General features: G+C 41.3%; 1 long non-coding RNA gene across 1 annotated transcript in view; it reads left to right on the top strand.

Moving 5' to 3' along the window:
* Positions 1-27239, top strand: part of LOC141575880 (uncharacterized) — a 200332-nt gene that overhangs the window by 150523 nt on the left and 22570 nt on the right. Inside the window, exon 9 of the long non-coding RNA XR_012503902.1 lies at positions 4798-4924. This is a non-coding gene — a long non-coding RNA (uncharacterized LOC141575880). The remainder of the gene's footprint in view (positions 1-4797; positions 4925-27239) is intronic.

Genomic DNA, 27239 nt, shown 5'->3' with positions numbered 1-27239 from the left:
TTGTCTAGGTTTTTAGTTGCATTCAGCCTAGGCTTGCCAGATAAAATACAACACATCCAGTATAAGTTTATCTCAAATATCCCATGGGACACGCACTAAAAAAAATTGTTTATCTTAAAATCAAATATAAATGGATAGTCTGTATTTTTATTTGCTAAATCTGGCAATCCTAATTCAGTGGGGGACAGGGTACAGCAAGCTTACTCCGTTTTACCTAGAGAGGAACTTTGTCTTATTATTTGTAACAGCTTCCTACCATTCTCTTGTATGGAGAAACAATGTATTTAGCCACTCTGCTATGAGTGGCTATTTAGGCAGTTTCTAGTTTTCTTCTCTTTCAAATAATGCCACAGTGACATTCATTTATATTTGTCTCTGTGCAAGTTGAATCTCAGTTTCTTTATCTGTGCCAAATAGGGAAATGCAACTGCCTATCTCAAAGGGTTGTTGTGAGAATCAAATGATATAATGAGTGTCAATATGCTCAGTAAGCTGTTAAAGACTATAGAAATAACTTCTCAGCACTTGCCTTGTTCCGAATTGCAATGGACTTATGAGCGTATATGTTTAGCTTTCCTATCTGATTAAAAAACTTCCTTGTGCAGATAGATTTTTGTCTTATATAGCTTTGTAATCACCTCTATCAAGTTCGAGCACAGTACTTTGCCATTAAATGACTCATAATAAATACTAGTTGAATAAGAAAATGGAAATTTGCCATATCTTCTAACATTCTCTCCATCCTCTTTTAGATATAGCTTATTATTATGTCTATCTTAGTTCTCTTTCTCAATTCACCTGTTTTTTTAAAAACCAATTTCCTAAAATCATTGCTTTTCAAGTTTTTACATATATTTTTGCCAGGTTTCCTGATGATTCAGATTATTAGCCAGACCCAGGACCTCCTGATCTGATACGCTGTCACAGTAATGCAGGCATTGGCATTTTTTCTACCCTATCAAGCCTGGGGGTCATTTGATCTTGCCTCAATCCAGGTAGGGAAGTCACTCCTCCAGGATTCTCATGATTGCAAGTGACAGAAAATTTGACTTAAATTAGCATAAGCGTAAAGGTGGGTACACGTGGCAGAGAAATCCAGAGGTAGCACTAGGTTGATCTAATGGCTGAAATGATGTCACCAAGGTGACCACACAGCTTTGCCTTCCCAGGTAGAAGCTTCATCTCTAGGGACCCCTGCCACTCTGGATTTTTCCTTCCAGATGCAAAATGGCTATAGCAGTTCTAGATCTTGCATCTTCAATCTATATATGCTAGGGCAAAAATATCTCTTTAAGTAACTCTTGAAGAAGAGAGGAATTTTCTTCCCAGAAGTTCCAGCAAACTTCTTATTGGCTCTGACACCTGGTCATATTACTATGGTCAGGAGAATGGGTTATACTGATTGGCATAGCCTGATTGGCTTAAGTCACACCAGCCCCTGGTTTGGGAGGGTCTAATTCTTCCAAACTCTGAATAAGAATGAGAAAATGGTTTTTTCAAAGGAAATTCAGAACACTTTTAGGAAATAGAAAGGCTGCTGCTCAGCCAAACAATGCCAAATGTTTTCTATAGGATCCTTCTATGTTTTAGTTTCATTTCATATATCTGCTGAAAGCTCCTTATTTTTTTCCCATTTGAAGTACTTTACTTCTCTGCATCAACACCAAATCCACTTGATAGAAGCCTGCTCAGTGGTAGTTCTGTTTAATGAAAATGTTTTTCTAAAAGTCAAATTATTTCCTTTCAGACATAGGTGAATTGTAATTAATCATTTTAAAAAAGAAGCAAGTCTCTTTAACCATCTTCATTGAAAATCTTACCATTACCCACCTCTGCATTAAATACAAAGTGAAAATACCAACTTCCTTATCCAAAGGCAGGTTTAGCATATGGTTGCAGGTGGGTTCTCACTTTTTATTTAATTATAATGATTAATTTGATTTAATTATAATGATTTGCCTAGGCAACAATTATCCTAAACTGAATAGGAAGAGGATAAGATTTTTCCTTAGAATGCAGAATCAGTTGGGTAGCTGAAAGAAGCTGCCATGGATGGGGGTGACCAAAGGGGAAAAAAAATCACGGACTTAAGAAAGACCAAAAGCCAGGAAGAAGTATGTTTTCCTCAGTCCTTGGTCCTCTTACCAATGCCTTTAAATAATTAAAATAAAAAAATTAAAAATACAAATATATATATATAAACAAGCATCATTAGCAGCAGAGATTTGCAGACCAGGGAGAGCATAACTTATTCCACTTTCGAAGGAGTTCCCCTGCCTGAGGCAAAGGGCGAGTGAGCTACTGATAGGAAAATTGATAAGAATTGAAGTCATAGGGTTCTTAAGGCTCATTAACCTCTGCTTTTTTATCTTCACTCCACTTTTGTTGTTCACTGTATCATCTACAGTGACAGTCCAACTCACCCTGTTTATAAACAGAGAATGTCTTTTGATCTAGCAAAACATAGACAAGTATGGATAAGTCAGCTTTCCCTAGAGTGTGTTCACAAAGCCACAGTGGACAGCAGCCCTTGTTTCCGAATGGAATGTCGGCTCAGTGCTTCCAGGTAATTGTTCCCTGGGTTTTGCTGAGTCGTGGAAGTAACTCTCAGAGCCATTCTGCTTCCTTGGAAGATGGTAAGAGTAGCAGTTGAAATCTGGATCTGTTTCCCAGTGCTCTGATCTCGGGGGAAGGATGAGAGTAGCTCTGCTGTGAGGCCTGGACCCAGCATGGAGCTGGTCCCCCCGTGCAGATCCACAAGAGGAGATACTCCAGGTGTGTTGGGAGGGTGCAGCCACTGTTCTCTTTCTGGATCACTAGGGCAGCAACCATGGATTCTGTTATTAGTGATGGATGTGTGGGTCGGTGGGATGGGATTCCTTTGTTCATCAAAGGACAGAAAGTGGAAGGGTAATTTTCACCTTTCTTTATCTGCAATAACACAATGAAAAGGCTCTAAAGTCAGAGAGACTGGGTTCAAATTCTAACTCCACCTTTATGAGCTGTATGTCTTCTACATGATGGAAACAATAATTGTACCTACCTTATAGGTTGTTGTGATAATCAAATGAGATAATTCTCATGAGAACAATTAATACAATACCTGGCACATTAGAAGCCTTCAGTCAGTGTTAGCTTGAAAGTGTAAATGGGATACACGCTATGAGATGTTTTAAAAGTAAAAAATCTTGCTATAATCAACTTCCCTCAACTTCCATTTGCCCACAAGCCTCCCGGCAGTACTGAGATATCTCCAAGTTGCCTTGTCACACAGTTGAAAAATGACTGTGGATCATACTGCATTTCAAATCATCCAAGAACTGTGCAGCAAGCTCAGGATCTGAAATTAACTTTGCCTTTATATTGTTCATGCTAGATGCTCTTCAAGTACAATTATAATCAGAAAGCTAGCACTAAAAATAGTACCAATCCTCATTTTTCCTTTCAGTGTTATCTGCTGCCACAGTGTTTCCCAGGCATGTTTATTTACTTGATTCACAATAGTGAATCTTTCCTCTTATTAGCCAGACAGCCATAGTTGGATTCCACAGCAACGTTCCGTGCAGCTGGTAAAATCTTTATTACTGGTGAAGCACAGGAGGCCCAAGCCACTGCTTCCCTTGAGAAGCTGGGTGGAAGCGGACGTCCTGGTGAGTTGTCTGAACAATCTTGCTGTGGAACAAAGAGAGGGCCAGAGTAGAACCTTCCCTTTGACAATTTCGGAAACTCTTTTCCCTGTGAGTGAAATTACAGTTTAGTCCTCAGATTTCTCCTTGTTCTCTTTTCGCTGCTCATTTGTGCTTTGTCTGCTTTGTGTGAATTTAGTGCCAGGCAGGGAGGCCGGATTGACAGCTCCCGGCACATCTCGCCTCCTCTCCCATGTCTCTCACTCACAACTTGGCAGTAAACTAGTGGATCCGCTTGATAGCTCTGCTTATAATCTTTCTGGTTATTACATACCGGGATGTTGACCAGTCAGGTAAAGCAAAATACAGTAACACTGGAAGCATTTTACCCTGGGGTTTTTACCCCTAAAATGTCTCTAACTTGTTCATGACAAACCTGAAGAGTTCAACTGTGATAATTTGGTGTCTTAATAGAGTTGTTAGGTGAGCACTGATTGCTGCTAATTCTGTAATTATTAAATTCTTTCCTCCCCCTTTCTAACACCCCTCCTCTGTTAAAAAAAAAAAAAAATTCATCCAACCCTGAGAAGAAGCAACAGGCAGCCTGAGGACACATCTCTGTAATCTTTGAGCTCCAAATGTTGGCTGTGGAGCTGGGAGGTTTGCAGCCAAAGCTGCCAGTGAAGTCGCATCTGAAACAAGCTCAGAGAGAGTGTGGGGGTGGTGGGGAGAGAGAGGGAAGTGTCTGAAGGTGGGAAGGAAGGGATAGAAAGTGAACAAATTCAAAACAGGAGCGGAAGGAAAAAACCCTCAAATCCAACCAAACCAAACCAAACACCTTTATATTCCAGTTCAGCCTTGGGAAAGAACAGGGTGCTGAGATGGGCTGGGGGGCGGGGAGGGCCAGAGGAAGAGTGAGAGGCACAGAGCTTCTAGCCCTGGGGCTGCCCGTCACCAGCGGTGGGCCCTCCGGCAAGGCTGTGGTTACCACGTGTGTAAATGGACGAGGCTGTCTCCTAGGGTTGATGAGAGGCTGAAGTTATATGACAAGTTATGAACCCCCGCTTCAAAAATGGAAAAGGCTAATACCAAATGTAGCTTACTGTCAGTTCTTTTTCAGAGAATGTGTGTCCACCACGCCACAAGTTCCTCTGTTTCTTCTCTTCCTCAGAGATTATGCTGCTTCCTTCAAGGCGTCTGAGGCTCTGCTAGGAAGCTTCCATTGTTGAGTCACATGGCATTTTATCCTCAGCTAAGAAGTGAAGTCATGGACCCTGCTCTGCCACCAACTCCCAAAGGTAAGAACAGTATCGAGCAATTGGTCACATCTTGCCTCCAGCCAGGCTTTCCCAGTGGAGACTACCGTCCAGGTGGCAGCACCTCTCTGGCTAACTTCCAGGTATGACATGTGGGGTGGTCATCATGTCCTGCCATGTGCTGGGGGGAGGGGCTCGGTGCGGAAGGACACGGCTGGTGGGCTGCGGAGTTGTGTGGTCCCTCCATGTGGCTTAGATTAGACCTGCAACTAGAACCGTGTCTTGTGGTGTGAGGACAGGGTGGGAATCCTCAGCACCACACAGTCCTGTCTTAGCGAGACTATGTTGCTGCCAAATGTTTGGGAGGTCCACTGCTTTTACCCTGGAGCTTGGTAAGGCTCTGGGGCTTAAGTTCCACATAAATCTTACTCAAATTAAGGATCAGATCAGGGATTTTCATAATACTCCTTTGTCTGACTACTCAGGCACAATTTTGGGGAACCCCTGTAACTTCCTGGGGGTTTCTGTTCTGTATGGTGTGCTGGGACAGGGAGATATAGTACGTCCAACATGACCCTTTTTCACCAATCATAGCAAGATAATGAATGGCACATACATCACAATCATTCATACTTAGTGACAGACTTCCCTCATTGTAATGTCTAAGCTCTTCATTTCCTCACAAAATATTAATTTATGGAGTGCCTAGAAATGTATAGCGCCAGAAAACCAACAGATATTTTTTAAATATCTTGAGGACCACGTGCTCTCAAGGGATTTTCATTGCTAAGCCTACTCCATGTAAGATATTTCTATAAAAATACGGCACGGGACACCTCAATGCCAAGTGAGTGGCAGAGAGAAGCAGCACCACAGGAGGCGGGAGGGTGAGGAGATTCGGGCACACCAGCGTGGTCTGGGGAGAGTTCACAGGGGAGAGGGGCCAAACTGGGCTTTGAATGAGCATCAGTAAGACCTGGAAGGCACGGAGAAAGTGAAGGACATGCACATGGGGGACACAGCAGGAACAGAGGTACAGAGGCTCTCTTGCACAGACTTGAGACTGGTTCAAGAGGAGAATGGTGGTTCAGTGTAGCGGGAAGGAGTGTGGGCTTTGCAGTTAGTCTGATACCTGTTATCTGTGTGATCTCGGGAAATTAATGATCACCTCTTAGAACCATTTTTCTGCTTTAGAAAATGAAGATAATAGTTCTTGCCTTGAAGGGTTGTTAGCGGAGTAAATGACATAATGCATATAAAGCTAAATATACAAGGTTCTAGCAGTAGGTAATTGCTTCTTTCTGAGGAAATGGTTCTAACTTTAATGAGTATGGCCAAAGGGAGAGTTTTAGTTTAGGCATTTTTGTTTGATTTTGTTTTTTAACTTGAAGAGAGATTTTACATATGCAGTGTGTTTTCTTTAGGATTACTAAAACTAAAACCTATGCAAGTTTTTATTTATAGAGTGGGATTAAGAGATCATCTCCATTTTCACATTTATATAATTCTGTCCCTTTTCTCCTTTTTCAAATTCACAAGAAATTAGAATAAATTGATTTGTTTCTTTAGATCAACAACTTCTGTGGAAAGCTCAACTCTTTGGTTTCTGAAAATGGATTAAAGAAATTCAAATATAATCTAAGAACCAGGGATTTTGCTCTAATCCAAAGGTGAATATTCACTATCAATCTGTAGGCCACAACCTGAACCTGTTGACTAAAAGATACCAACTTGCTTAGATTTAAATTCACTCAAAGGCCTTGTTCATAGTTTTTAGACCACCAAAAAGAGACCCAGGCACAGTGACATCTGACAGTGGGACACTTAACTTTTATCCTTGGTTCAGCCTTTGCAAAAATTATCATGACATTGTAAAGTTCTGTAACCCTTACTTGCTGGACATTTACTAAGATCATTTTCCCTTTTCAGTAACAAAACCGAATCATTTCCCAGATTTGCCCTGAATGAAATAGGTGGAATTTAGCCATGTGACTGCATGAGCTGTTACTGAAAACAAGATGCCCTCAGGAGCGTTGAGCAGCGTTCACCTTTCCCTGTACAAATATAATAGAAAATGACTGCCACCTGCAGTCTTTTTTCTGGGTCCAGAGTTGTGGTAATTATGTAAGGTTCCAGCTCCTTTTTACTAAAATTTCTCATATAAAATTAGTATATTATAGTAATTTGTAGAGGAGTATAGATTTTTGATGTCACGGGAACAAGGTAATACAATGGCCAGAGCTGCCTGGTGGGTCGTGGGGAAAAGACCTTGCACATTGTGCCACCAACCACCAACTACCCAGTTTCCTGAGAAATCAATTGCAAGTGTCATTATCTACACTTTCTTCCTCCTTCTGTCACCGCCAAGGCTGATCCTGACAGCACAGAGTTGATGTCCATGTGATAAGAGCCTGGGGTAACAGGGAGAGGGAGAGCTTTCATTGGTGAAATCATTGTTGACAGAGACTTGCTTACATCTGATGTTAGGACTGATCTGGGCAGTAGGTGGAACCATGAAGAAATTTCAGGTACCAGCTTCCCTGATCTCGCTACAAAATGAAATTATCTTCCTGGGTAGCTGCTTTCTTCCGGGTCCCTCACAGTTGAAGAGCAAGGAGAGGCCAGTGACCCCCCTGAGGAACCCATAGGAACCAGCCTTGAACTTGCAACCAGCCAAAGGTGGGATTGGGGCCTACATTTAGACTCTTTTTTAGCAGCCAAGAAAAAAAAAACCAACCCAAGGTAGCTTACATGGGGAAGGGGATTTATTGGATGAATACTAAAATATGTCAGAGTCTGACGAAGAGCTGAATATCCATTCTTCAGCAAGGGTGGAGACCAGTGTGTCTCTGGGGGCCTCAGAGTAATGATAGCTTTCCTGCCAGAGCCCTACTGTTAAACAGACTCGGTTCTCAAAGATTTCCAGTCTCTGGGTTTCCATTCAATTTTTCATACTCACCAGTGAGAGACCCTTAATTACCCAACTTGTACTATTATTCATTCTTGGACTAATTAGTTATGGCCACTGAGGCAGAGTTAAGCAGCAGAAAGATAGCTACCAGAAATTACTCCTAGGGTGAGCCTGAGCAGTTCTGTGAGAACTTAATATAATGTTTATGCTCTTTGTCTATTAACATCCTATTACTCTGCAATAAGCCTGGGGAAATGAAAGAACATTCCTTAAAAATGGAGGAAACTCATCATTCCCTGAGGCATTAAAGATGGCTTCAGATCTTTGGAGAATCTCCACTATTTCCACAAAACAATGGGCCATGAAATCTCTCATCACTAGTTTATCAGTCATGTATATGCTACATAACAAATCACCCCAAAACTTAGTGGCTTAGACCAACAACTGTTTTTACTTGCTCATTGTTCTGTGGGTCCGCAATTTGGGATGAGTTTAGCTGGCCAGTTCTACTGGTGTCATCTAGAATTTCTCATGTGGATCTTCTCCTGGAGACTTGACTAGAGCAGGAGGGATGGTCCAAGGGGGCTTCACTCACTTACCTGCCATTCGGTGTTGGCTTGTGGCTGGGACCCTTTCCCTGTGGTCCTTCAGTCCCAAGCAAGAAAGCCAGGCTCCCTCACATGGCATTACCATATTCCAAGAGGCATATTGAAGCCTGGGCTTGGAGCTCTACTATGTCACATTGCTGTATTCTACTGTTCCAAGCAAGTCACAAGGGTGGGGGAAATAGACTCTGTCTATCTCTCACTAGAAAGCATGGCAAAGTCATGAGCATACAGGGATAAGAGGTTATTGTAGCCATCTTTGCAAATAATCTACTATGCTTGGGCCCTACCTGCATTAAAACATAAACATTCAAGCAGTTATAGCCAATATCTAGCCATGGACAAAGCTGAATGACATGGTATTATAAAGTCCCTGTGAGACATTAGTAACCAAAAAAAGACCCTGAAAATTTCTGTAATTCACGGGAAAGTTGTGAATGATTCACATCCAAAAGCACACTGGTTAGAGATAAAGAGGGATTGGATAATAGACCCAGTCTTCTTACTGATTTTCTCTGTCAAGTTTACAAAGCACTTTCTCAGTTTCCCTGTGGATCAAATAAGGAAATTTATAAATCACATGACTTCCATGAGAAAGAGCTCTGTGGGCTATAAAAATGCTGTATAAATGAAAAACTCATTAAAAAGAATTCAAACCCTGAAATCTTGTTTTCCTCCTCTCCTCTGGTTATGTGGTTTAAACCAAGGAATGATCTTATGCTTATGTTGCTACAAAAGATATGTTTTTTACAAAGGTTTTCTTTCATCTAAATGCTATTTGATGATTTGCCAGTGAATGTAGTGCAATCTATGGTCTTTCTAAATGTACAAAAATGTGTGAAATTAAAACACCCAAGAGGAGAGTAATTGGATGTATCCATTTGGGGAGAAAAGGAAAGCGTGTGGAAAAGAAAATGAGCTTAAAAGCATAAGAGAGACTGTGTCTTTTAGGCTGTGTAAGAATAATTAGATGAGACTCCTCTGTGTGGACAGTTTTAAGAGAAAATGATTTGAAATGGTAAAGTGTGTGCCAAGCTAGGTATGAGAGCTGAACATACAGTTAACTTTGAAGAAGTTAAAAAAAAAAAAAACTTCTCTAAAATGCAACTACTAATTTCCTTAGGGAATGGGTCCTGCTGAATATAAAAACACCAAGTTTTAGCGTTTCCATGGAAAAAGGTGGTATGGCAGGATGAGTGAGGACTTAGGAGAGCCTTTTGAGATCATTTCAGTAAGGATGTGAGTAAGTGAGTGTATTTGCCAGAATTTCATCGTCTCAGTTGGTCCCTTGCAGTATCTATGATGCACCCCACCACATCCCCTTCCTCTACCTGACTCCAGCACACTCCTATGTATCCCCGCCAGCCAGTCTTCTACATCAAACACACTGGACATCCATTTGTGTTGCTTTCTCACTGTCTGTGCACACTCAGCAACGGGGAGAAGGTTTTTCACTCCCTACAGCAATCCTCAACTACTGAGCATAGGAACTGGTGGGAAAAGGAATGCCCTAGTCTCCCTGTGCTCTAGGGTAAGGGTCGACAAATTTTGGCCCATGGGCCAAATCCAGCCCACCTGTGTTTTGTAAATAAAGTTTTATTGGAACACAGTCATGCCCATTCATTTACATATTGTCAATGGCTACTGTCATGCTGCGGTGGCAGAGTTGAGTAGTTACCAGAGGTTGCATGACTTTCAAAGAGAAAAATATTAATATCAGACCCTTTACAAAAAATGTTTGCCAGCCTCTGCTCGTGGGTCAGTTTTGAGGCACACTCTGCCTGGTTCCTCAGTGTGTTTCCAATAAGATGGAAACCCAGTTGTGCAGAGTGGTAGGCAGCACATTATGCACACTTGACGGGCTCTTTGACCTTCCTTCTCTCCCTTTCCCTATTCCCTCCCTTTTGTTTCCTATGGTCACTTTCCAAATAAACTACCTGTACCTAGGACCTAGTCTGTTTGTAAATAAAACTAAGATAGAACTCAGTCCTCCTTGGTAGTCCTTTTTCATCTTACACTTATGAGACTTTGCTCTGTGAAGGAAAAGCCGGGCTGGGCTAACAAGATAACTCACAAATCTAAGTATTGGAATACTGATCTGAGTTCTGCTGGACTAACTTGTAAATCTAAGTTAATTAGTGTTGGTTTGCTGTTCATGTTTTTTGCTAGCCAGCTGGATTTTCAAAGATATATATCTGGCTTTGGAATGTTGGTTTGCTGCCTCCCTGCCTCCACTTTTGTGATAACGATGCTGCTAAAGCTGTTCCATGCCTATTGGCCGAATACCCCAAGCTTGTACTTTACCCTATAAAACCTCATGCGCACGTCTTGGAGGTGCTCAGAGCTTCGGAGCAGAAGCCCCTCTGAGCCCACCGGCGTAATACATCTGAGTACTCCCGCCCTCCGAGTGGTGCTTGTTTCTTGGCTGGCCTGTCGTTTCCGTAACAGCTCCATTATGTTACTTTGTGACTCTTCATACCTACCGTGCGTAAGGCTGAAACACAACACGTTACCTACCACTGAAACAAATGTTGTATGAAATAATATTTATCTTCACTACCAGTAACATATGCTTGTGTTTTCTGTTCCATTTTACTCTCTTATATTTTATTTAAAAAATAGTCTGGTCAAGACCAGTTAAACTGACTTCAACACAGCACTAGAGGTCTATTTACAGTTTTTGAGCCCATAGGTCTGTGAGTGGCCACAGCCAAACTTACAGGGGCATCAGATCCACAAGGCTTTGATCCAGAAATGCAGATTAGGTATCTGGAGATGTGAGCAGGAACCCTTATCTATAAAGGCAGAAATGCACTGGCTTCATCCTGAGAAGAACAATGGGAATGAAATGAGGGGATAATGCAGTGAAGAAAGGGAAAACTGCCTTTAGGATGAAGGGGGAAGACAGAGAAAGAGGTAAAACCCAGTAAGAAGGTAAAGCTGCAAAGAACTACAGAACATCCCTTCATTTTCACATTGCAGAAAACTGTACCCATGTGTAAAAGCAACAAATAATGACATTTGAATGAATATAAGTCGTCAGTTGGAATCCTTCCTATATTTTTAAATGGATGTCCTCCATCAGTAACAATTTATGTCATCCTCATGTCTTTACTCATGATTTCAGATGACCTCTCCAGCTTAATACCATACTGTCTGGTTTATTCTATCTCTCTGATTACTCCTTCTCGGTCTCTTTTGCTCAATTCTCTTCTAGTATTTGCTCTTAACTTTTGATGTTTTCCAGGGATCATTTCTTAACTTTCCACTTTTTTTTTCCAGGCTACACATTTTGCTTAATCCATTTCACCCACTTTCATGGTTTAATGACCATTTCTGTGCTCTAAGACTACAACATAAATACCTCCAGCCTTAATCCCCTCACCCCCAGGTTTATTTTGCCAACTGCCTATTTAATATCTAGACCACAAATTTAATGCCTTCTAAACTGAGCTCATAATCTGTAATGCTGGCCAAGTCTCCTTCTCCCCTTCCCCCCTGTCTTGAATTCTGTCTTTTCTACCACTAGTGCAATCACTTAGACCAGGAGTCTGAGAGCCTTCCATTCAAATGGTCGTATGTCCTAAGTATTTTTAAAATCACTTTTCTCTATTACCCATGCCACTGTCCTAATTTTGAGTTTCATCACCTCTTCTTTGTATTATTGAAATAACCCATCTATTGATCTCCCTGACCTTAGTCTCTCCCTTTTCAGTTCTTTCTTCACAAAGCCACCAGGGTCATCTAAAATGTCCCACTCAGGGTTTGGATCAGGGAAACAGAAACCACATGAAGTTTTTAAGCGGCGATGGATCTAATACTGCTAAATGATGCTGATAAAAAATTGGAAATGTTGTAGGAATGTAGGTTGTCAATGGCTCTGAAATTTGCCAATAGGTCTACAGTGTTATAGTAAGCTTTCCAGGGGGTGAGGAAGCAGCTATTGTCACCCTGGTTAAGGACTTCAGAAACCACTGCTGAAGTTCACAGCTGTCCGTAGCACCAAAGTGGGTACTTCACACGCAGCAGAACACTGAGATCAACCTAATGTCTGCTGAGGCTCACACATTTGTCTGCTACTTTTGGAGGAGTGATGGTGGTGTTTGATTTCCTTCTACCTTCTGAGTCAGCTAGATTCAAAATTGGTGGACTTTAAACTGGAATACTGCTGACAAGAGATCCCTGAAATGTATTCCTAACTTTCCAACTCCTGAGATACAGGAGGGAGCACCGACAGAGTCGGAATGGCTCTGAGGACCACAGGTAATCTGGTACAGTCTCCCTCCATCACAGGTGGGATAAAGTCCAACCTGCTCAACCATGACAAACCACATCCTTCACGAGCCAGTACCTCCTTTCTTCTCCAATCACCTCCCTCCACCCCACTGTCTTCCTTGGTGCCAACCTTTCCTACCTTTGCATATGCTGTTTCCCAGGTCTGAAAGTCCTCCTATCCTCCCACAGTGGCCTTGGCAAAATTTGATTTATTCTTAAGACCCCAAAGCAAAGATTTCTTCTTCTTCAAAGTTACCTTGATCATTCCCAATAGAATTGACCGTCTCTTGTACCAGCACTGTACCTTATACTCACTTCTTCATTTAGTAGCTGCAGTATTCACTTATGTGCCTGCCTCCTCTATTACACTTTGAGTTTCTTAATTGTTTTTCTTAACCTTTATCTCCCTGCTGCCTGCCTAGTGTTTGGCTTATAATAGATGCTCAATTCACGTGGAATAAATGAGTAGATAAAAGCTTCTATAAGGCACAATGTCTTGAGGCCATCGCATCAGTGAAATTGCTTACAAGAAATATAAGGAACAAGGCCCCTTGTAATAAAGGTACCATTTGCTAAATTCTAATCCATGGAAAACAGGGTTATATAGGTAGGTTCCAGCTGTGTTCTGATTCACAGCCTGTATTCCTGGTCATATCTAAGTGATTATTCAGTATCTGCCTGTAAGTCTACATCCCAAATATTGTTTTAAATGGATTCTGAATTTGGAAATGGTGTTGGACCTTGGCTGGATACAATTCAGTTAGAAAATACATAAAATATATTATATATATATACATATATATATATATATATATAGTCATCTAGAAAGTCTGCTTGCTTTGTTAACTGTGAGCTTTTGAAGAAGGAAATGGTGAGGAGATTGGGGATAGGAAAAGGGAAAGCTGGCCATCTTTCTGAACAGAGAATGAGGAGGAGTGAATTGGTTTCCTAGGAGATAAAGCTCTTCTTTATTTAAAGTTTTTCCACAGAAGGATTTCTGTATTGGTGTCTTCTTCTTAGTCATAAGGAGTTCACCATCAGAGATGCAGCTCAGAACTGCTTTCAGTCAGCAGCTGCCGAAGGTGAGCCTAATCGTCTGGTCTTTGGTCCTTCTTTTCTCTGCTGGAGCCTAATAAAGGTAACTAATAACACTAGTTGCAATAGGCATTTTAGTTCTTTGGTCACCTGTCACTAGGACAGGAACCTTTAACAATAGGTCCACTAGGAGATCATCAGCGCCACATAATCTCTCAAATAGTTGGTCCGCACACTGCCTTTCTGAGCCACTTGCCCCCACAGGTTTTCTCAGACTCCGTGAAAGGAAGAGAGCACAATAATCTGTCAGTTCAAGGGCTTTAATAGCAGTAGCGCCTCCCTTCCAAGGCGTTCCTTGACTTCAGAAGAATTGAAAGTGGCACTTAATCAAAAAGAGAATGTGACTTTACCTCCCTGTGTACACGCAATCGGGCAGAGCCCGATCCCTCTGCACACAGCTTTTAGTTATCTGGTCAGTTGGAGGCAATTGGGACAGTCTGAGATAAACCATGCAGAAGCTCGAGGTTACCCCAACCCCTGTTTCAGAATTTTCCCACCTCCAGTGATGACGACTGTTCCCAGAGAAAGTCTACACTGACAGCACCCGAGTACTACCCTGCAGTAAACACGTCCCCAAGCATCCTTCCAGCTCACATCACCCTCCTTCTCCCTCAGATGGGACCCCACTGTTTATCTTTGTCCTATAAGTACCTGAGGTTTTGGAACCCATTCATTCAACCAGGGTAGATTTCTAACTCAAGTGGGGCTAGGTAATTCTTCCTCCCAGCGAGTTTAAATTGAGACCAAAATTTGCTGGTTTCTCTCTGAGCTGGCTCTGTGAACGGAGAAAATGTCAAGAGCTGTGCAGTAGTCATGCAGGAGGCTGAGAGAGAAGGGGAGGGAGAGAGAGAGAAAGGCTGAGTTGAGGTGGGAACACTGAGTGCAGCGCATATGGATCCCTCAATGGCTGGTTTGTAGTTGTTGCTGGTATTTCATTGCAGAGTCTCACCGAAAACTGTGAAGACAGGGAGAGAAAGGATGTGGTTAGTACGAGCCTTGCCGAACTCCTCCTACTCTTTTGCTTTTTTGTACCTGGAATAACAAACCAGTACCTGACAGCTTCTACCTTAGAAAAAGCCCATCTTGAGCAGCATAATGTCTGGATCCCCGATGTAGAAAATATGGAGAGGAAGCCACACCATTTAGTTCCCCTCAAGCCCTGGCTCCCTTAACCCGGAGAGCATGTCGTGTGCCTGCAGGGCCCGCTCAGGGGCGACTGGAAGTATCTATCGCCCAACACTTGCCACGGAAATGAGTTTTTCCTGCAAATGTGGCAGGATTCCTGCTGTTTTCCCAGCCAGGAGGAGACACAAGCTTGCTTTCTGCAGGGCTCTGCAGCCTGTCCCCGCAGCCCTCCTCTCTGCTGACTTCCTTTAGTCTCCCACGAGGTCACGACTGCAGCAGGGTCACTTCTTTTTGTTCTTCAGTGTGTAAGCTGGGTCAGAGCTAGAGCCACCAGGAGCACTTTACCAGGGACAGCTCAGGGGCCGCCTGGGTCTGTGTGCCCTGGGGCTTCTCCCGGGAGTGGCTCGGGACCAGGATCCCATGGATCAGGGTGCAGGTCCTCTCCTCTAACTGCTGCGCTGTCTTACTTTTCTCCGTGCTCTTCCCCACTGCCCCTAGACTGCCATCTGCCCATCACCCAGCACTTCCTCTAGCTTCTCCAATGGCCACCTTTACCTGGTATTCAATTCGCTTCCTGGCCTTTTTCCTTTCTCCTCTTCCCTGTCTTTTCTTTGATGCATGGTGATCATGTAAAGCTACCCCTTCACGACCTGCCTCTCAGAGTTTCTGCCACTGGCCCTCCAGGGCAAGGTAAGAGTGAAAATTGCCCTATTCACCAGTATCTCAAGGGTGGGACAGAGAGAAGTTGGCAATATGGCCAGGAGCAGCAAACACCTCAAATGTGGGCTGCTGAGGTGGGGAATAAACACTGGGACAGAACATGTAGCAATAGCTTTGGAGCCAGGATACTGATCTTTTAATGATGCTGGGGATGGGCTGTGCATGAACATTTATAGAGAATTCAGGGAAACTGGGGATATTGCTGCAATTTGTTAATAGCAGAGAACAAACGGTATAAAAATTATTCTAATTTTAGTAATTTATGAGAGTGACTTACCCGTTATAACTAATTACTGCATGCACCACAGCTATTATGCACATCATTAATAGGTGTCAGATGAATGTTATTGTAAGTTTTATTTGATCACAGTGCTAAATCCATAGATGCGTGCTCAGTCTTCTTGTCTGACATTGGCTTCTGCTCACAACCTTCAGCAATTAGGAGAAGCACCACTGGAGCTCAGTCTGCTCTTCACAAGAGCACATGAACATGGCAACACCATTATTTATTTATTGAGCAATGTTTTTATATTTGAAAATGATAGGATTCAGCTACTGTATGTCTTTTTGGGTTTCATTGAAAAGATCAGGCTTGACCTCCATTCCATTCTCCTAGGGCTGTGCTGTTCACTATCCACATGTGGCTACTTAAATGAATTACGTTAATTCCTCAGGAATGCTGCTTACATTTCAAGGGGTCAGTAGCCACGTGTGGCTAGTGTCTATCAATTACACAGTGCACATAGAGAACACTTCCATCACTGCAGAAAGTTCTGTTGGACAGCGCTGCCAGAATCTTGGTGGCGGTGAAAGTTAGGTCTATCTGTTGTGGGATGACCAGGTCAACTGGCTCTGAATTTTCTGCATTCAGGTGGGACCCGGGAGCTCAGGGCCCCAGCTGTGGGGGAGATGACAGTGAGTTCCCGTAAGGAAGCTGCACTAGCAGGTCAGGGAGCTCAGGCAGGGTGACGGCGTCTCTGCTCCTGCGAAGGGGTTGCTGCTCTTTACTGTTGCCTTGTTCGGTGGGATACAGAGAAGTCACGTCCAAATCAGCTCAGTTTATTGGTCTTACAGTAGCTGGAGTATTATTCAACAAAAACTTGCAGAATGAGTGAACGACACAGCAGGCAGCAGATTTTTATAATGTCAGCAACTTTCTTGCATACGGAGCTTTACAGTTTATATACCTCTTTAATGTGTTCTTTCATTTGATCCTCATAACCATGTAAAGTGAGGAAGAAACCTGTGATCTTTCTCTTGTTGATGAGAAAGTCAGGGCTCAGAGGGTTTAAGATGTTTTCTCAGGATCACCCAGCAAGTAAGTCACAGAATTGTGACTCAAATTCAGGGCTTAGAGTCCCAAATGACATGTTCTATGGCAATGCATGTCCTTTGAGGTGCCTTTGCAGTTAGAGTATTTCCAGCAGCAGACTGCTAATGTGGTAGGATTCAAGGGTCCCTTGAACTTAGGGTTTCCCAGGGATCAGTTGATTCAACTTTGATAGGCTTTTTTTTAAGTTGTTGGTGTGTTGCATGGTTTTTCTTTTTCACATTTGCCTGAATTTATGCTTTCAGGCTTTCACAGGCAGACTGCCCGGCATTCTGAAGCAGTGCCTTTCACACTGTGTCCCACTGATGCCAACAGATCCACGGTGGGGCTGCAGAGGCTGCCGTGGGGGCAGGGCCCAGTGGGGCAGCCTTGTGTTGGGGCTCTGGGCTGTTCAGGGTTGATATGCTTTCAACTATTTTTATATATTTGACATTCCACAAAAAAATTTCACTTGAAAAAAGGTTCTTTTGCTAACCATTAGAAAAAGCATCACTGTTCTAAGGCATTTTTGTGGCAGCTTGCTTCCTGTGACAAGAAAGTGGGCCAAGCTGAACTCTCTGCCCAGGCATCATCCAGAATGGGATTCATCTGTAGACCAACACTTTCTTTCTAGTTAGAAACAACCCCTGGAAGTTCAGAGTCTCCTACATCCTGTGGAGCCGGCCCTAAGGCAGGGTAGGGGACGGAGGGCCGCTGTGCTGGAACCAGAGGGCCCCTGGTTGTTTGGCAGGGCTGCCCTACTGTCTTATTCTGCCACTGGCTCTCGTTCTCTGCTCAGTCAAGATTCCCCTTCACTGCCTGAGCCCACAGCATCTGCCGAATCCTCCCTCTGTGACTTGACACTTGGTCCTAAGGGCTTGTTGGTCTTCGCCAGAGGCAGCTGCCAGACTGCTTCAACTCAAAGACCTCAATTCTGGCCTCATCTGGACAGCTGGATTCTGTCCTTGTTCACCTATCTGCAAAGCAAGGAACTTTCAAGAAGGTCAGAGAATTCCCCGACATCAGCTTTTAGTTTCTTTGTGTCTCCTTTGAATGTGAACACACTAAAATTGATTGAATAAGCCTGGATTTTTACATTATAATTCTGCCCCTGCCTAACGTTTGCTGTGTAATTAATCTTAAAGCTCTTAATTTTTCATTGATAGATTTGAATAAGCATGATGCTGTTGTCAGCACAAAAAGGAGAAACCAGCTGTGTCACACGGGAACTGGAAAATAAGGTTAACTTCTGACAGTAAACCTCAAAAAATCCACACAGAGTGGATGAGATCAGCCATCCTTAAAATTTACACACCTGGGGGAATAATCAAGAAATTGGTGGCTAGAGGGCAACACTGTGGTATATATATGGTCTCAGGAAGATGAAATGGTGTCACAGGTTTTGAAAGTGTAACCCAAACCATTGCAGGAAACAGATGAGCAACTGAACCATGTTCTGCAGTAATATCAAGACCGGACCTGACCACGTAGTGGGCATAATATATCCTGTATGTTGTAATTGTGTGGTGTTGGGATGAGGTCAAAAGTCTACAGAGGGATTTTAAGTCCCCAACACTGTTCGGAGAACCTAGGATCTGGACACTGGGCATGCACATGGGAACATTTTGGTCATTGGAAGCGGTGCAATCTTTGGTGGGGTAGTAAAGGTTAGTCTGGCTTTCCTAGAGCCTGGGTGAATGTGCTTAACTGTTAGGCTACACAAACGGGATCCGTTGCAAGATACATGGGAGAACTAGTAGGTGGTGTATGATCGGGACCCCAGAGTGACTCTTGGTGGCTGAAGGGCTTTCACACCACTGGCTTCCACGTGCCTGACTGAGCACTTCAGGCTTTACCTCTTTTTCTACCTTCACTTGTTCTGTACTGCCAAATCAACCAACCTCCATTTTTTTCCATATTGCTTCTACTAAAATATCATTTCTTGTGTTTTAAGGCTTTTACTTACTCTTTCTTTCTCTCCATGTTTCATATTCAAAATCTCAAGGAGAAATTAACTTACCATCCAATCAATACGAGGCCAACTCTTAAATCTGTAGATGGTGGCCCTTCTAGATGGTGTTCCATCAGGTGGAACAAAAGATGGAATTCTATTGACAGGGAAAATTTCAAAAGGCAAGACCCTGGGGGCTTCTTTGAAGGGTAGTAAAATTACAGGCGCCTAGTAGAATCTGACCAGTTCAGTGAATTATTCCCCACAACTCTCTTATTACCTTTGTTCAGATTCACACTCATCAAGTAGCTCAAGGCTTATTCTTTTAATCTACCAAATTGCTCTGACACTAAGGTTTTCTGGTTAGTGGGCATAAATATTTTAATCACTGGAAAGAACTGTCCCAAATTTAAATTAATAAGTTGACATTAAGGTTTCTGTTAATTTTGTTTGCCCAGATGTTTGGTCAAAAGTTATTCTGCATGTTTTTGTGGAAGTGTTTTTGGATGAGATTTACATTTAAATTGGTGGATTCTGAGTGAAGCAGATTGCCCTCGTAATGTGGGTGGGCCCCATCTAATCAGCTGAAGGCCTGAATAGTACAAAAGACTGACCTTTCCTCAAACAAGGAGTTCTACCAGCAGACAGCCTTAGGACTTGAACTACAACGTTGGCTCTTCCCGAGTCTCCAGCCTGACAGTTCACCCTTTAGTTTGCCTCCATAATCATGTAAGCACGTCCTTAAAATAAATCTCTCTCTATTTATATACACATCCTATTGGATTTGTTTCTCTGGAGAACCTTGACAGTTTAGTTCAAGTGTCTTTTGAGTTTGTTTAACAGGGGTCAGTTCTCCTGAGTTCATTCTATTCTCAGGGCTCTAAAATCTCACATTTCTCAAGAAGTTGTCATCTTCAGTTAAAAGCTTCAGCTTTTTACTCTCTAACTACATTGATCTCTTTCTGAGACATTCAATGACTTTAATGCTTATTAAAACTTAAGATTCTTATATTTAAGTTTCCATAGTACTGTAGGGTGAGATTCACACAAATCTCCAAATAAGTTTTTTTTTTGTATATATATTGTTGAAGTATAGTCAGTTTACAATGTTGTGTCAGTTTCTGGTGTACAGCATAATACTTCAGTCATACATGAACTTACATATATTTGTTTTCATATTCTTTTTAAAAGACAAATAGACACTGTGGCTCATGGTGTTAGTCATGATTGAACCCAGAGGGTTTCATGTTGGATATGGTGGACAGCAGACAGATGTCTCCAAAATTTTGGTTATTCTGTTCCTTTCCTATAGTTGCTTTAACAGATTACTGCAGACTGAGTGGCTTAGAACGACACAAATGTTTTATCTTACAGTGATGAAGGTCAGAAGTTTGAAATGGGTCTCATGGGTCTAAAATCAAGTGTCAACAGGGCTCCATTCCTTCTAGATGTTCAAGGGGAGAATTCCTTTTCTTGCCCTCTGCACCTTCTAGAGGCTGCCCACTTTCCTTGGCTCATGGTCTCCTTCCAGTTAGCAATCATATTGCTCTGACCTCTGCTTCCACTGTCACATCTCCTCCTCTGACTTCCTCTCCTGCCTCCTTTCACTTATGAGAACCTTTGTGATTACATTGGCCCACCCAGATAATCCAAAATAATCTCTCCATCCTTAACTTAGTCACATTTGCAAAGTCCCTTTTGTCATAGAAGATTAATATATTTACAGGTTCTGGAGATTAAGATGTAGACTTTTGGGCGGGGGTATTATTCTGCTTCCCACAGTTATATTATCTTCTGGTTACATACTTTTAATGAGCATTTAGGGGTTATCATGTGACCGAACTCTCAAAATTGAAAATTTGAAAAATTGAAATCATTTAGAGTCACATTTAAAAATCAACACATAATTTATGATAAAGTTAGAGAAAATCATCTGAAGAAGATGAAATTACTTGCAGGCACACGTGACTTCACTGTAACCTCTGCAATGTCTTAATATCACTGATAGAATTAAATTAAAGAAAAAGAAAACTAACATAGGTACATATCGGCAATGCCCACCCAAACACTAAAAGGGAAAAGGGAGACTTGGATACCAGTCTTTGATTATTTCAGTTCTCATAGTAAGTGTGTCCCTGAGGGTGAATGATCCAGGGCTTTAGTCCTCATTTCCCAAGTATGCTGGGCCTGCTGACAAGTTCGTTCGTATGGTAAGATTGTATGTCAGGCTAAGGAATTCGGTCAGTGAATCCTAAACTGTATCTATAGAATAATATTGTTTCATGAGATAAATGTTCTATAAAAACAGGGGCCAAATTTATTCTAGAAAAGCTTCCTGTCTGAGCCCTTGCAACGTCACAGTGTATACCTGCAGACTGAAGGAAATGTACAGTTAGGAAAGCTGTTTTCCTTGGTTTAATCCAGTGTTTCTCAGCTTCACTTGATTACTGAACCTTTTGTTGGTGTTGAAAGATCTATTAAAATGTCTCACACCACATGGCACATCTTGGGAAAGAATGCATTAAAGACTTGATTTATCCACCTCCCGTTGTTTTGAGTCCATGCTTATGAAACTACCTTTTGATTTCCATGTGGCTAGACCACAAGAAAAAAAATGTTTTGATCAGGCCGACATAATATTTCTCGTGCATGTGGTGCCATATTTCTCACTGTAAATTAACACATCTGCCTTTTGATGTTTACTTTTGTCTCATGTGCCTTTTAGTTACTTAGCGTGAGTTGATTGCTTTGTCACTCAAACTTCCTTTTACTTTCAAATGCTTCTCCACTCGCCAGTATCTATGAAAGGAAGGGTAGCTAGAACTTTATCTACTGCTAGAGTGATGGATGGAAATTTGTAATGAGTCCTGGACTCCAAATACTCGTCCTGGTGGCCTGACATCATGGGAATTGCCTGGACTACTTTGGGAGATGAGTCAATCTTGCAGCTAAACATCAGAATGAAGACCTATGATTATCACATATTTCTGTCCTTAGGCAATCACTTCAGGTTTTTTTCTTCCTATCAACCAACTGATGGATATTATCAAACAATTATACTTGGTTACTATAAAGTGTGTTCATCCTACTAATCATAAAAATGTTCTCCAAAGCTTAGAGAGAATATGGGGTTAAGGAGGGCCAAAGGCAGGTCAAAAATAGCATGTATTTTTATTTTAAAAATCAACCTATAATACAAAGATCTTTTCTAAGAGCCAGTTAATGTTAGAACCATGAGTTTGCCTCTTATTGAACTCAGCTGTAGTTAGACTCTAATATGTATTGTTTTGTACTAAAATCCTCAACAATTCAGAAGAAAAAGAAAGCTTTGAGAAAGTTCAGGTAAGCGTAATCAAGTATCAGATTATGAAAGTCATGAAGGAAGATGAAAAGATACAGAATCATTTGGACATTTTAGAAAATAGTCACATAATTATCATAGAAATATATTAGAAACTTCTGTAACTCCTTCAAAGTTAATACATTTGAACAAAATAAAGGTAAATAAAACCTGTAATAGCCTTGTAGGTTTTATTCTTGTCATCTTTCCTCCTTTGAGTCCTCAATTTATTCAACCATAGAGTCTCCCCTGCGAATGTACTGTGACTCCCCAAAACTCTGCATCTCCCAGTGGTTCTTAATTACTACTGTCGGCTGAAAAAAATGCACAACCTAGAAATTAAGAATTGTGTTTTATTCGGCGGACAAAACTTAGGACTTAAACCCAGGAGGCAGCCTCTCAGATAGCTCTGAGGAACTGCTTCAAAGAGGTAAGGGAGGAGCCAAGATAAATAGGAGTTTAGCAACAAAAACCAGGTAGTCAGAACATCGAAAGGCTACTATTAAAGAAAATCAGACATCTCAAGTTAATGAATTTAGCTTGCTTCTCTATGTATGGGAAAATGCGAGAGTCTAGGCTCACTGAAATCATTCCTTTGAAAAGGAATATATATATGTATATGTATGACTGAAATCGTTCCTTTGAGATGCAGCCTAACTATCTACCTATCTATGGTCAGTATCCTGCTTTTCTCCATCCTGAATTCCCTCAGGGTGCACAGGGGCTGGTGGCTGCAGTGGCTACTGGCTAGATGGTCAGCGCATCCTTTGTTTACTGATATGGCGGGCAACAATTCTCATTCATACCACCTCATGGGGTAACAGCACAGATTTATTGTCCATGTGCTTCTTAGGACCTGACATTTAAAAATTTCCCTTCACACTAGTCTATCCTGACCTAGCAAGGCAGAGATCTTTTCAGCCTCTGGATCAGAGGTTATGGATGAGATATCTGTGGCTTCCTGAAGTCTTCCTACTAATCTGTTGCCTGCAGTGTGGCATGTTCAGATGACATTAGAATTCATGTATACAATTGTTGGGAAAACTATATAAAAATATACAAGCGACTGATAGTCGGTAGCTAGAATTATCCTGTTGACTTCTGTATTTTTAAGACTATGCTTTGGGTCCAAGCCGCAGCTGCCATGTTCAAGTGTGGTGAAACAGGCACACGTGGCGCCGACTATGCTCATGTGACGTTTGAACCTGTTAGCTGGTGTGAACTATTGTTGTTTAGCTCTTCACCTGGCGGCTTTCTTTATGTCCCTCATAGTTGCGGCCAGGGCTGTTTTGTGTCTTGCTGCTGTTTCCCAGCAGTCCAGAGCTCTCTGCATTGCCTGATGCTGGGCTTCGCTCTGCGCTTATAGTATTTATCCTGCTCTCCTTGCCTGTGGTTTTTCTGACATGGGCTTTTGTGCGCAGTAGCTCCCTGAGTGTCCTGCTGTCCTCCATTCTCTGCACACACACGTTCCAGGGGCGCATCAATATTTTCAGCACCAACTGACAATACTTTTTATGATGCTGCTGAGAGATCTTATTTTTAAGTTAACATTCTTAGATCTGGGAGGTGATACTGTTCCCTGACTCATAGACGTCTATTATAACCCATATAACATTATATTATAAACGTCTATTTAGGGGAAAGTTCTATCATTTAGGTGAAGGATTCCAGGATGCCTTGTGCTGCTCTTGTTAGGTTGTAGTTGTTCTGTTGTAGACGTGGCTGAACAGAACTGAACCGGTGAGGCTGCTCAAGAGGCTGTGTAAGGTGTGTGCCAAGAATGCAGAGCTTTCAGCGAAACGAGTTTAGAACTCACTCTTGCTTACGGACCCTCAGTCTGTAATGCAGAGAAAGAGAGTAATGCTGGGGTTAGCTCTACACTTGGTCTACGAGGCTTATAAAAGACACAATGGCATCTTTCATGTACTTCTCTACTTCTTGGTCGATACCTTTCAGAAGTAAATGACTCTTTTAGGCTTACTAGACCTTTGCTCTTTCTTGACCCTGTAAAGAATGTCATGATAAATCCATGCCAATTGCTTTGTTACCTCTCCATGGCATTTGATGATGCCTGTAACCCAGACGTTACTCTTCGCCTGGATCCATTAAAAACGTGTACAAAGCAGAGCATGGCACTACTTTGTTTTATTGGTGATGTGGAAAAGATTAGATAGGACACTGTCTATTATTAGGTAACTGCACATGTCAACATTACTGCATAAAAACAATGCCAACAATTTTGGTTGCTTATAATAATAAATATTTATTTTCTTATTCATGTGTCTGTGGGTCAGTAGATTTTCAGCTGGAGTGTGGCTGAACTTGGCTGAGCTCAGCTGGGCTTGGCTTCAGGCTCAAGGTTGGATGTAGAGCTACTTCATGTTTATTTTAGGACCAGTGATTATCCAGGGCATGCTCTTCTGATGATGGATCCAAGACTTGCAAACCAAGTCAAATCATGAGAGTACATTTGTAGCCCCTGCTGTTACGTCACTGGATAAAGTAAGTCACATGGCCAAGCCCAACATCGATGGGGCAAAGAAATATACTCTTGCTGCTCTAGTGACAGGCCCACAAAGCCACATGGTACACATATTTCCAGCTATTGTTGTGTGAAGAGGTCAATGGGACTTCTCTACAAAACAAAACCAATTGTAAAAAAAAATCAAATATAAAACTGGGTAAAATTTTCAGTAACAACCATTTCAGGGCTATGGGAATTGAACAAAGGTAGATAATAATAGAGAAGTATTTATCCCTGAAAAAAAACTGCAAGAACTTTGGGTAGGAGCTGTGGGAATATGCAGCTCTTCTGCTCAGAGTTGCTTGCCCAGCCCGTGTTGGTTGGTGAAGTCTGCAGTTTTACCAGAGTAGCACTGGTGGTGAACATCAGCAGTTTTGCTCCCTGAGTGGGCAGACTCAGCTTAAGGCTGGAGACAAAAACCCATGGCCTCATCATCTGAAAGTGGCAAACTCATTAGGAAACAAATGAGAAAAACCTACAGCTTTACTGGCCTGAGGCTCTGATTCTATCTGGAGCTAGTGGTGGACTAGCTAGTAACTTAACAGGGAGATCAGTAAGCTTTCCACACATTCCTGGCTGCCTGGGACTCAGCCGTGCATCTGCCAGAGGAAACCGAAAAGAATCTAGTGAGAAGTAAAAGCCAAGGCAGACCTGAGAACCAGCTGAGCTTTGAATGCATTTCCCGATCTGTATACAGATTGACTGGCCGAGGGTGGAAGTACTTTTGGACTTGTGGTGTTTAACCAAACCTCTGCGTAAATCATTACCTGACCACTAATATATTAGTGACACAGGTAATTAGTGCCTAATGATAAGGTCTAAGGTAATAATAATAATAATGATGAAGCAAGCTGAAAAATAATTTTAAAAATACAATTTTAAAATCTACAAAATCAATAAACAAAAATTAATTTTTTTTATACTAGCAATCAACTATCTGAAAATAAAAGAATTCCATTCACAACATATTAAAAAGAAAAAAACCTCTTAGGAATAGATAAAACAAAAGGAGTAAAGGAGCTATATACTAAGATAGTACAAAACATTACAGTTACAGAAGATCTAAATTCAAGGAGAGATATATCGTGCTCATGGATTATAAGGCTTAATGTTATTACGATAGCAATTCTCCCCCCAAATGACCTACAGATTTAACACAATCCCTGTCAAAATTTCAGCAAACTTTTTTTCTTTCAGAATTTCACAAACTGATCCTAAAGTTTATATGGAAATGCAAACAACTTAAATTAGCAAAACATTTTGAAAAATAAAGTTGGAGATTTACGCTGGCTGATTTTGAACTTAGTATAAAGCTACAATGTGGTATAAGGATAAACATATAGATCAATGGTACAGAGTAGAGTCTAGATGTAATATCTAACATTTATGGTTAATTGATTTTCAAAAAAGATGCAAATACAATTCAATCAGGGAAAGAATACTGTTTTACAAATTTTGTAGAGATAATTGGATATCTATATGCAAAAAAATTACATTTAACTAAGAGCCTTATTTTGCAATGTACGCACACACACAAAATCAATTCAAAATGGATCAAAAGCCTAAATGTAAGAGTAAGAACTATACTGTTTCTAGAAGAAAACATAAGAGAAAATCTTGGTGATCTTAGGTTAGGCAAAGATTTTTTAATTATTTAACCCTGACATAAAAGCAATCTATACATGACAAAATAGATCAATTGAATTTAATCAAAAGTAAAATATATTACTCTTCAAAAGACACCATCAAGAAAATGGAAAGATGTCACAGGCTAGGAGAAAATATTTGTAAATCACATATCTGATAAAAGATAAATTCAGAATATATAACTCTTACAACTCTATAATAAAAAGACAAGCCCTGGTACTTCCATTAAAAAATTAATAAACCTAATTACCTCCTGCCCCCCACCAAAAAAAGAAAAAATAAATTAAAATTAAATTGTACTTAAAAAAAAGACAAGCAACTTAGTTAAAAAATGGGCAGATTTAAATAGGTGTTTTGCCAAAGACATGCAAATGGCTAATAAGCACATGAAAAGATGAAAATATTTGAGGAAGGTAAATTAAAACTACAATGGAGTATCACTACAGATCCACTAGATTGTTATTATCAAAGTCTGACGGTATTGAGTGTTGGCAAGAAGATGGGCAAATTGAAATCCTTATACAATGCTCTTGAGAATATAAAATGTTACATCCAGTTTGGGAAAAGTTTGGCAGTTTCTTGACAAGTTATACTTACCATACTGTCCAGGATTCCCACTCCTTTGTATCTGCTGAAGACAAATGAAGACACACAGATACTTAATTGTGAACTTCACAGCAGCATTATTTTTAATGGCCAAAATTTGGAAACAATCTAAATGCTAATCAACTAGGAAATGGATAAGCAATATGTAGTATATCCATACAATGGAATACCACTTAGCGAAAAAGAAAAATGAAATCTGATACAGGAAACAACATGAACGAGTCTCAAAACCACTATAGTAAGTAAAAG

Source organism: Camelus bactrianus, chromosome 34, assembly GCF_048773025.1.
Source record: "Camelus bactrianus isolate YW-2024 breed Bactrian camel chromosome 34, ASM4877302v1, whole genome shotgun sequence".
Classification (NCBI taxonomy): domain Eukaryota; kingdom Metazoa; phylum Chordata; class Mammalia; order Artiodactyla; family Camelidae; genus Camelus; species Camelus bactrianus.
The sequence above is the reverse complement of the archived record's forward strand: the minus strand, read 5'-3'. Positions and strand labels throughout refer to the sequence as shown.